Source organism: Mustela nivalis, assembly GCF_964662115.1.
Source record: "Mustela nivalis genome assembly, chromosome: 8".
NCBI lineage: Eukaryota > Metazoa > Chordata > Mammalia > Carnivora > Mustelidae > Mustela > Mustela nivalis.
The window spans coordinates 31,967,504-31,979,962 of record NC_139027.1 but is presented as its reverse complement, the minus strand read 5'-3'; the positions used below and the strand labels follow the sequence as shown (position 1 = coordinate 31,979,962).

Below are 12,459 nucleotides of genomic sequence, written 5' to 3'. Positions count from 1 at the left end.
CTCCGAACACAACCCCCTCTTTCCAATCTGCCACAGGACAATGGGACGGATCTCTGAAGTGCTGCGGGAGCAGAGGGTGGTGAGATTTTCGTGCCTCTTTGCTATTAGTGTTGTCTATAATCACACTTTAGTTTCTTGAGATTGAGTGTACAAGGGAAATTTATGAACATTAAATGGTGGAAACTGCTTGGAGAACAGATTTGGAATTTACACGCAAATTCTACTTAGGGAAGGGGGAAGCCCCCTGTTTCCATCCCTCTGGGCTGCCATTGCCAAATACCAGGGAGGGCGGTGATCACAACTCCAGAGGCTAGGAAAATCCAAGGTCAAGACACTGACAGATTTGGGGTCTGGCAAGAGCCCACTTTTTGATTCATAGACAGCTGTCTTCCTACTGCATTCTCACAAGGAGGAGTGAGCAAGAGAGCCCTCTGAGGTCTTTTTTATAAGGATACCAATCTCATCCATAGGGCTTTGTCTTCATGGCCTAATCACCTCCCAAGGGCACTACCTCCTAATACCATCATATTGGAGACTAGGTTTCGACATATGAATTTGGGGGCCAGGTGGGGCGGCAGGGGTGAGGAGTGCACAAACGGTCTGTAGCACTCCCTCATTATGGCTTGTGTTTTTCTAGAAATCTAACATTAGTATCTGAGATGGGAGCTACACTCTGTATCTTCACAGAGACAAAAACAAAAAGGACAAAACCAGCTGGAATAAGAAACTGCTGAGGAGGGCAGCTGAAAACGTTAAAAATAATAAAATTGTTTTATGAGCTTTGATATACTAGAATCAGAACATTAAAAACATTAAAAGCAACATAAACTTTAATGAACCATTCCCAGTGGTTCCCAGGTCTCCTTGGGCTGCAGATGTATGAGCGCTTACCTAATAGTCACGAGCCGGAGATCATTAATTCACGTTTCTATATGTCAATCGTTGTTCTCGGCGGAAGAGATACAACAGGCCACCTTACCCAAGTGGACCGTACATTCTGCTGAAGGAGATAGCAAATAAGGCAGATAAGGGAAGAAAGTAGATGTATCATGGGGAGCTTGTCGTGGAGAGCAGCAGGAGACAAGGAGGGTGTGCAGCAGCTGCACTGGGCTGTGGCCGAGAAGACACCATCAACAGACACATTCACGATGCAGTTTTTTTTCTAGAAGTGGAATGGGTTTATGTGGCTTTACTCACCCATTCTTGTAACTCCCAGGGACCAGAGCAAACATTTTATGGCCACTCCTTGGCAGCAGCAACAGGGAGAGAGATGCTGCCAGCCACAAGACCAACGTTGTGATCTTGGTCAGAATAGGTGTCGAGTGAAACAATGAAAAAGATGCTAATACCCCCTTACTTGAAAGGGGCAGATTCGGGTTTGATGATACTTTCATGTATAATGTTGAATGAAATCCTCTCCAAATCGTGGGTGAGAGGTATTATGATTATCCTTAATCTTCTAGAATCTGAGCATCTGTGAGGCAGTATTAACTTTGGAACAGTACTCACAGACCCAGTCTACCAAAGATCAGTCCAATGGGCTCTCTATTCCCTTAATAGAGAGAGAGGATTAAACTGAGGGAAATTGCTCCCCACCTCTGTCTCCTTGAGGGACGCCGGTCTTGTCCACCTCTCTGGTACCCCTGTTTCAGACCTCTCTGGGTGGGATAAGTTCCTGCCCAAATCCTTTGAAGTAATGTTAAAGGAAGGAAATGTAAAACCTCTCAAGTGTTCTTATTTGTCATGCGCTATGTTGTGTTTTATGTTTCTAAATGACTGCTTGGGAATGACACAAAATTGCTCAAAAATTGGCAGGCTGCTGGGTAAATTGACCTTATTTACAATTTTGAGACAAAATATCAGAAAAGCAAACCCATATTTTATGGGCACTAAATTATGTGAAGGGCAGTTAGAGAGCTCAATATTTGTCATTATGATTAAATTTAAGTGTCTAAAGAATGTTAATATTCTTTAGTTGTTAAATGGACAATAAAATTTGTAAAGCAGCATTTATTGAAAACAGACTTTCATTGGATTTTAAGATTTCATGGTTAAAGAGTTGAGAATCAAAGCCATTTGCCTTATTAAAAATATTAAATTGCTTTTAAACAGCCCTACTGAGAGGTTTTTTCCTATGCAATTTTCTGTGCAAAATTGAGTCTATATATCTTGCTAAACAAAAATAATAATTTTGGAAATAGGATTTTGCTCCTGTGTCTCACTGATTATATTTAAATTAGTTTCAAGTTAAGCCCCCTGGCAGCCTTTTTGTTCCCTTGCTTTTCCTGAACTTCATAGCTCAGTATCTGGGCCTCTGATGACTGGTCTGTTTCTGGGAACCAAGTTTGTAGAATCTAACATTTGAAGAGTTCAAGGATTCATGAGACTCGAGAGATTAGGTGGGGATTCAACGGTCCTTTCCTGGAGGTTCTCCTTCTGTGGCCTCCAGGATGGAGTGCCAGGAGCGGCGGCCAGCAGCTGGTTAGGCAGCCGTCAGATGCTTGCAAGGCCAGTCCAGTACCATCAGGTGCTTCTCAGATATGTCAGCAGATTCTGTGGGAAGTGAGGCTAGCATTCACTGTGTGTTTAGTTTGAATTGTCCCCAAGTCCTCCTTTAAAAAAAAAAAAAATATTTATTTTAGAAGGGAGAGAAAGCATGCACATGCACCTGCACGAGCAGGGTCGGGGCAGAGGGAGAGAGATTCTCAAGTAGACTCCGCCCTGAGCAGAGCCCGATGCAGGGCTCCATCTCATGACCCTGAGATCATGACCTGAGCCAAAACCAAGAGTCAGATGATCAACCAACTGAGCACCCGGGCACCCCCTCCCCAACCACCCCACAAGTTCTCCTCCTTCCCAGTGTCTCCACCCAGGCAGAATGGAAGGATGGCCTTAAGAAATTGTTTACCAGTTGGGATGTAGAAGAGAAATGGATATGTCAAGGAACAGGACAAACATTAGCTGAGTAAAAAGAACCAGATGCCAACGTTGCCAGTACCATAACCACCATAGTATTGTTCCTCACAACAGTCTTGGACTGTGGTGAGGTGAGGGAGAATGGTTGCAAGCCTGGCTCTGGAGTCAGTTGTGTGTTTGTGTCCCAGACCTCCAGAAACTCTCTGGGTGACTCAGGACGGATTACCTCCCCTCTCAATCTCTGCTCCCTCAAATGCAAAGCAGAGATAACTTCTCCTCACCCATGGATTGCTGTAAGGATCAATCAAGGCAATTCCTATTTTCATGAGGGCTGTCTGTCCATTTAGATACCACAAATGACTCTTTGGGAAGCCAATCTTGTTGAAGAATCTACAATAAAAGATAACCAAATTTTGTGCGAATAGAGTCAATTCAGCTTAATTACTAAAATGACTAAGTGACTAAACACACTGCTTTTCCCTTTTTTTATAGTGAGAGTCACACACACATTTTATAGGTAAAAAACAGAGATTCAGAAAAACAACATAACTTGCTCAAAAGGCAAAGCTGGTCAAGGGCAGCACAGGTCAGCCCAGGATTCTCTCCAGTGTGAAGCACGCTCACCTGCCGTAGCTGGGGGCTGCGTACACACACGGACACACACGTAGGACACACACATGCACACGTACTCTGATACACACAGACATGCATGTGAGCATGCAAACACACATGAACACAGCGACACACATACCCAGACATGTGTGCGCACACACGGACCCACACAACACACGTATGGAGACCCACACATCATCTTATATAGCACGTTATCTTTAGTCGTTTGGACCATCGAGCTTAAAATATGAGGGCTTTTTTCCTTGAATATTCATTCAGTCTCCGTAAGCCTCCTTCACAGGTCCCCACAGAGGATACCAGCCAGCTCCCTAAAGAACAAAGCAAGCCTTTGTTTGCCTCCTGCATTCATAGGCTTCTCCTGCCGAGTAATTTGTGTTATTCTTTAATGAAAGTCAACACACGGCCCTCTCTTTTCCCTCATGATTTTAGGGACCCAGCACTAAAGGTTTTTCTGAAATTTTTTTACTACTTCTGACATAGAGTTTGCCCACCTGACAGAGTATCTGTTGGCATTCTCACATTGAACACTTCAAAGTGGAAAAAAAATTAAAAAATAAAAATAAAAGTCTTTTTGTGGTCTTGGTTCTGTCTCTGACCAACTGTAAAAAACCTTGACCAAGTATTTCACCTTCCTGAATTTTCATTTTAGCAACGGCAGAATGACAGGGTTGGACAAGGCAGGTTCTAAGATCCCATCTGGGACTGAAATTTGAGAGTTCTCAGTGGGCCAGTATCGTTCTACAGGATCCCTGATGACAGCCTGATTTGGGCACGGACATGCCTACTCTTCCCACCCACCCAGCTTGCTTCCCTTAGGTACTGAGCACCATAGGAGCATATGCTCCACATCTACTTGCCTAGAAGGAAAGGGATGAGAGGATAGTTTTCAAAGTGTAGCCTCAAAAAAAAAAAACAAAAACAAAAACAACAACTAAGTGAGATGATGCTTCAAAAGTGCCTAATTTTTTTCTCCCTAATGGGAAATCAGGAATGCCTGCGAAATCCTTCACAGTAGAAGGCCAGACATTCAACACTAGGCCAGACTGACAAAGGCAGCTGGCCTGTTCACACTCACCCTACTTCACGGGAGATCACAGCCAGAGACCGACCCCACACATGATGAGGGTGTGCTCTCCCGAGTCTAGAAAACCCATGTGGAGGCTAGTTCAGTCTGGGGAATGGATGCTTCTTGTCATCAGCTCATCATCCACACATGCTATGTGGAGAAATAAGTGCTATCAATTAAATTGAATTATTTAATAGCAAAAACTCTCAACTCGATCGTGCCCCAGACAATAATTCACTAGAAAATACTGTCAGCCTGAAGACTGACCTGCTCCAGGAGCCAAAATAATAAGTCATAAAAATGGTGACTCTAATGAGGTTCACGGGATTGCCATGTAACCGGGTCTGAGCAGGCATCTTTCCGGCATCTTTTCTGTTACTGAACATCATTATGGAGGAGACACTCTTTGTCACTTAATGTGGTAACCTTGGGTCATTTGAAAATCCCATTTAAGCAGTGAGAAAAAGTGCTGCTGGGTCAGGTTTGGCACAGCCTCAGAGTAACTAGAAGACAGGGAAGAAAGGAAGGAAGGACGGACGGACGGGCAAGCAAAGTGGAAGGAGAAGGTGCTAGAAGTTAGTAGGAGTTTTCATTTTGTCGTTTTTTGTGTGACTGTACAGATTTCTAACTATCCTTTATCTAAAAATCATAAGCTGACTTTTCCATTTCATGAACAAGGGTGCTATTTTCATGCTGGTTCAGTAAGTACAACAGCCTTAAAGAAAGTCTGTCAAAGATCTGTGTATGAAATTATGGCTCACGTTCTGCTCCAATAATGTTCTCATTTATTGACTGTCTTCTACATGGCTAGTGTTCTATTTATATTATTTTTTATCCCTCACAGCTATACCCTAAGGTAAGTTGTTGGTTTTTTGTTGTTTTTTTTTGTTGTTGTTGTTGTTCGGTTTGGTTTGGTTTGGTTTCCTGACTTGATAACTCTGAGACCCAGGGTGCTTACAAGTATATGTTTAGTTAGAGTCACACAACTAGCAAGTGACCAGCTAGAATGGGAAGCCCCATCATTGTGAGTCCACAGCTGGTAAGCTTTTCGCGAAACCCTGGCTGTCCCTCCTACAATCTTAATTCAGGTCCTAAGTGGCCAGATTTCAAAGGCGTTAATTCAGGAGAAAGGGACAACGCTGGTGAGTCCTTCACTCTCAGCTACACATGGTGAAGTTGAGGGTTTGGAACTGAGAATGAAAGCACTGGACAGATGTGCAGAAGGACCAGAAGGAATGCAAAGTGTAGAAAGTGGACAGAATCAGTCAACTGCAAGGTTAAGCCCATCATGAGGAACCCAGAAGAGCTTCCAGATTCTTTTCGTGATCTTGGAACTGTATTTGTATCTACTGCTAGAAGTCATGTCAGGTCTTCAGAAACAAAAAGAGTCCCTGCCCGTCCTTTTTTGTTGTTGTTGAGCTCCTGCTGTTTCCTGGTGGTATGATTAGTTATTCAAGTAGGTCTTTCATGCTCTGGATCACTAACATGTTTGAACTAATAGGAATAGCAAGTATTTTAAACCCTAACAGGAGATGTGAACCCCACTGCTGTCATCCAACTTGGTTTTTGTTCCTTTTGCTAGTGTACAGCTAAAATATTCACATTCATTGTGCTAGAGAGCACATGTAACATGGGTGACAAAGCATTTCATGTAAAAATTATATGCTGGAATCTTCAGCTTCTCTGAAGACTTGAGTTCAAGGGGTCAAATACCTAACAACTAGTTGGTTAGCTCTAGACAAGTCCGCTCGCTTCCCATGTGAAACTGGGGGATTGGAACAGGTGACCTTTATCTCTGGAACATGGAAATACTAAAGAGTCCTCTGAAGAACCCTTCATTTTTAGCAATAAATGTCAACTTGCTTTCCCTAGTCCTGCTCCTTGAAATTTAGGGCTCTGACTTTAATCAAGTGGAATTTCTGCCCTACAGTACCTGTTAGATAAATTGGGTAATTACGCCAACTTGGCTAAAGCTCATTTAAGACATTTAATGCTTAAGACACACCGTCTGATGGTCACATTAACTAAATTCAGTAGCTGCTCTTCCTTACTTTGAAGTAGTTATTAAGAAAGTAAAACTGCTTTAACTTTTTTTCAGAGCCCTTTTCAAAACTGCCTTCACTGGATGATAATTTAGTTACAGTTTTAATTTTTATCTTTAAAATATAATATTTTAAAAAATATTTTTATTTGACAGACAGAGATCGCAAGTAGGCAGAGCAGCAGGCAGAGAGAGGGGGAGAAGCAGGCTCCCTGCTAGGCAGAGAGCCTGATTCTGGGCTTGATCCCAGGACCCTGAGATCATGACCGGAGCCAAAGGCAAAGGCTTAACCCATTGAGCCACCCAAGTGCCCCTAAAATATAATATTTGAAAACTATAATTTTATCTTTCCTTAGAGCTAGAGTCATTATTCATGATGTCACTCTCTATAAAGAAAACATGATAAATTCCTACTGTAGTTAAAAGTTTTTCCCAGCAAATTATTTTTATCACTTCTGCATTTAGAAAATCATAAGTATATATGATAGCTTTGGCCATCAGAAAGTTTACTCGATTCTTTTTCCTCAAGTGGTCAGAATTCACTCAATTCAGATGCCTGAAAGTGTCCTTTATTTCTGCTTTCGTCAGACATTTGTGTCCTGCTGTATCTTAAAGTACGTTATGCTCTAGTAGTTGGTACCTATCTGCTCAAGTCCTCTAAGAAGTATAAGAATCTAAATTAAAATCCTTTTTTGTTTTAAATAACAGCAAATCTGTGTGTGCTGTTAACCGTGATTCCCCAGCACTTAGGGCAGTGTTAGCAATGACAAGTATTTGTGGGAAAAGAATGAATGAATTTATGTGTCAGTCAATGTTTTTCAATCCACACGTAACTGGATTAAAAGCCTGTTTTCACTATGTCATGCAGCTATGTCTGATCTAGAAGAAAATCTGTATAAATGCATACTCTCACACAGACATATGCCATGTTTCCAAAAAGTTCCAGACATGTGTAATTCACGTGTATAACCAATTCATATGTAATACATACATATACACTAGCCATATAGATACTCAGATGCAGGTATTCATACCCATAAAATACTATTTTTGTATGTGAAAACTGGATCTGCAAATATCTACTGAGCAGTGGCCTTGCCTATCTGTTTTCTTAGTGAACTCTTCCTGGTATTTAGCTGATAATCATGTTGCTAACAGAGAAGGAGGAGAAGCAGAAGGCATGAGGTGGAAAGGATTAGAGTATGTTACAAAGAGACCACCACTGGGGGCTGTGCTGGTAGGGAGGCAAGGCAACACTAGAGTATAAACTCTCAAAGTGAAAACATCAGTCGTAGCAGGATACCATATTGATCAGGGAGCTTCAGCTCTGTTTCCAAAGGAAGCAGCCCGCGACACGGGGAGGTGGGAGTACAAAAGGCCGGGAGAACCCAACAATCCTCTTCTGGCCCTTGGATAGGCTTTAGCTGGCATTTCTGAAAAGATTATTGGCTTATTGAGCTGTTTTCCTCTTAAATTGCTTATTACAAACTCTTGAGGAAAACACAGTCCCGAAGGGCGCCAGGATGATTCAGCCGCTCTTCTTTGTAAACCTGGAGTCACGTCTGGGATGCGGCTTTTGTGGGGAGAGGCAGCCGCTCAGCTCTGCAAACAGTGAGCCCCACCCGATGCAGTAGCCCTTCTGCTGGCATCGCTGCTGCTCCCCGAACACAGTGTCAGTGGCTGCTTACAAATCAGTGCTGGAGGCATGGGGAGGGGGGATGCTTTCTGTCCCTGGGGGATCCCTTTGTATGATGTTTTCAGTGGCGGAAACATGTTAGCCTAACCAAAGAGGTGGAAGGAGGAGAAAACACAGCCACCCCCCACTGCACACACACCCCCCAAAGGCAGAGGGGAGCCTCCTTTAGAGTGATTTGCAGCATTAATTCTTGCTGTTCACAGTCTGCTCTCTTGATAAAGACCTTGTCATTCTGATTCCTGCAACCAAGAGGCACTTATCTGAACCAACAGGCTTTGACGCGACCCTCCTGACCCCTGATCCCATTCGTTCCCCTGCCTTGCGGTTGCCTGAACACGTCTGACTGGGGGTTGTGTCTTATGTCCTGTTAGAGCATCTTAGACCAGAATCCAGCACAGAGCAAAGCAAGAGTTCAGTGATCAGCTATTCCAGCTTCCCCTTATTTTGATAAAGAAACTGAGAACCAGAGAGGGAAAGTGTCTTCCAAGGCCACACAGGACCTGTTTTAGATTTCTGGGTTCTTCCCAAGCTTTATGGCATCGCTCTCATTTTTCTTTTCCAGTTAGCATTTGTAGAACCAGCATCTTAGCACATATTCCATCCATGCCTGTCCCCTGATCTCAGCTAAGGACCTCTGAGCAAAGACCAAAACTTTCCCGAGCCAATGACTTAGCAGCACTGATGAGTGAATGGTCTCACCCTGTGGACAGGTTCCTGATCACACAAGCCTCACGGCCACCCTGTGCAGTAGGCATTCATGAACCCATTTACAACATGGCGAAACAGAAACTGGGATACAGACCCCAACCTACATGTTCTGATTCCAAGCTCAATCCTCCTTCCATCTTGTCACAGGTGTGCCTCCCAGAGTTTAATGCCTGTAAACCATAGACTTATTCTTTTTTTTTTTTTAAAGATTTTATTTATTTACTTGACAGAGAGAGATCACAAGTAGGCAGAGAGAGAGAGTGGAGGAAGCAGGCTTCCCGCTGAGCAGAGAGCCCGATGCGGGGCTCGATCCCATTGAGCAGTGGCCTTGCCTATCTGTTTTCTTAGTGAAATCTTCCTGGTATTTAGCTGATAATCATGTTGCTAACAGAGAAGGAGGAGAAGCAGAAGGCATGAGGAGGAAAGGATTAGAGTATGTTACAAAGAGACCACCACTGGGGGCTGTGCTGGTAGGGAGGCAAGGCAACACTAGAGTATAAACTCTCAAAGTGAAAACGTCAGTCGTAGCAGGATACCATATTGATCAGGATCCCACTTCTCAATGGGGCCAATATAAACTCAGCTTAACCCACTGAGCCACCCAGGCGCCCCCATAGACTTATTCTTATTCTTCACATTATGCTCTTGCCTCAGGGCCTTTGCACAAGCTGCCCATCCCTACCCAGCCCCAACCCAATGAAGGCTTTCCCTCTGTGTGGATGTTCTCACCATTAAGGTCTCAGCTCACAAGTCACCTCTTCAGAGGAGTTTTTCAATCTCCCCCTTGCACGAGCATGCTACTTGACTTCACTGTCTTCATAGCCCATAGCAGTATCTGAAACCATTGTGCTTGTTCATTTGTTTTACTGGATTGCTGTCTTTCTCTCCTGGGCAGAATGGAAGTTCTATGGAATGTTATCTGTCTGAATTTCCAATGCCTAAAACTGTGCCCGACACATAAATTATTACTAAATATTCACTGAAAAAAATAAACGGTACAAATAAAGCCATTCTTCCAGGCACTCCACTCCCTTTAAAGATTATGGCAGATACCAGTCCAGGTGAGGGGTTCAGCCTAGGCTTGCGGTACAAAACAGTGGCTTCAAATATTGTTAGACTTCCAACCTATAAACTTAATAACATTGTTGCATGCTTTAAGTAGCTAAGAAAAACAGACCGTAAACATACAGATGATGAGAGTGAAAGAGACAGTTTTATGATGATTTGTATGGAAGAAAACCATCCCAACATCTCCATTTGAGGTTATTGTTTATGAGAGATTCAAAAGCTACTGGCAGACAGACTTGATGGTCAACCGTCTGCAGTAGCCAGTCCGCCCCCTAAGAAAAGTGTACGTGAGCCATGAGGGAACGGAGATGCTCGTCTGAACGAGCTAATCCTCTGTCCAAAGCAGACTGTACTGCATATCAGCATATAACCTCTCTTAAAAAGCTCATTTATCTTTTCATCAGCTCTAAGGAGTTAGTAATGGCTCCCCTCAGTTTCCAGGAGACAAAGCACACAGAGAATCTGTGAAGTGTCCAAGAACATGGAAATCGCTGAGGTCCCTTGGTTGTCAGTGGCCGGCCTCTTTACTAGGGGCGGAAATCACAACAGAGAGAAGGGAACCCAGGTGGGCATATGAGGGGTGCTGTGTCCCTGCAATCGCTCCGGATTGTGGAAACCAAAGCCATGATTAAAATATTAAAGACTCAACTGACATTGCCACTTGGCCAGTACATTAACTCACAAACGTCACAGTCAGAACAAAGTCCTGTCAAGAGATCCTGAGGCCAGGAAGTCAGGCAAGGAGCAGGGGTACTGGGGGTGGGAAGCAGCTGCTGAAAAGCTGGATTCCTGCTGTAGGCTCTGCAGAGAGATAGACGTTAGCCACCAGGATGAAAAGGATCCCACTTCTCAATGGGGCCAATATAAACCACCCATAGAGGATTTTGCCAAAGATGAAAGGAAAATCAGACTCCTGAGAAAGCAGAAACTAGAGCCATCCATTCATTCCCTGAAAGAGCATTCAGTGTTTTGCACGTGATCTATGCAGGGGAGCCTGGGTGGTTCAGTCGGTTAGGCGTCCGACTCTTGATTTCGGCTCAGGTCATGATCTCAGGGTCATGATCTCAGAGTTGTGGGATTGAGCCCCACATGGGGCTCCACAGTCAGGGGGCTGTCTTCTGGAGATCCTCTCTCTCCCTCTCTCTCTGCCCCTCCCTTATGCATGCTCTCTCTTGCTAAAATAAACACACCTTTTATAAAAATGATATATGCAGAGGATTATTTTAAGAAGGATCATTATTGGGGGCACCTGGGTGGCACAGTCACTTGAGCATCTGACTCAGCTCATGATCTCAGGGTTGAGAGATCAAGCCCCAAATTTGGCTCCACGCTCAGCATGGGGTCTGCTTGATATTCTCTCTCTTCCTTTGCCCCTCCACCCCCCACCACACACATTTTCTGTCTCTCTCTTTATCAAAAAAAAAAAAAAAAAAGGTGGGGGGGTGGTTATTTTCTAATTAAACTTTTCATAAAACAATGCCAAATGAGCTTAGATTTTTATCAGAACAGATTTGTGCTGGACAAACCACAGAGAATTTTTTCCTCCAGCAACAGTGGGTCAAGTAATTTCAGCGAAGTGGTGGGAAGAGTTTTAGCTCTCATAAGCACATCACTTAAACTCTTCGAGACTTGGTTTCACTTTTAAAATGGAGAAAGTAATACCTACTTGAGCAGGTTGTTGGAGGATGGAGATTAAGTGGGATGTATATATTTACGCACGTGCATGAAGGTAGGCACTCGGGAAGGGAACGTGACCTCTTAGCTTAATCACAGCAGCAGCATCTTACAGGAATCTGGATGGGTCCCTGTGCTACTCTGCATGTGGGGCAGGTTTTGGTACACATCTAACCTTATATAAATTTCAGCGTTTTCCTAGAACATAACATTGAGCTGTTTGTTGAAAATTACAGGGTTATTGCTGCCCAAACAGTTTCTCCAAAGCTCCACTGCCTACACTCTAGGAGGCTAATTCAGACGCAGCTGCTGATATTTACAAAGTGTTATCAGAGCCCTCGGGCCGATCTTAGAACCTGGTGTGCTCACAAACCACCCACTGTAACTAAACCATCAAAACTAGCAGGAGGCATCTAGACTTGCTGAGTGTCAGTTCTCGTCGAAAGTTTATTTCTTAGGCACTCACGTCTGTGGAGAGCCTGCTTCCCTATTGTAGGAGCCTGGAATTCTTGTTAATCCTACAACCAATAATAGGTAAGAGTACACTGAACTTCAAGGTATTTAGCCTGATATGGAGTTATTTTACAAAAACAAAGCTTGGGGCAAAACCACATGAAATCCTAGTTACATGAACCTAGGATCATTTAGGAACACTCA

General features: G+C 43.6%; 1 protein-coding gene across 20 annotated transcripts in view; it reads left to right on the top strand.

The window, feature by feature from the left end:
• The window catches only part of SLC8A1 (solute carrier family 8 member A1), a 379,580-nt gene that overhangs the window by 330,968 nt on the left and 36,153 nt on the right, over window positions 1-12,459 (top strand). The gene's annotated exons all lie outside the window — the stretch shown is intronic.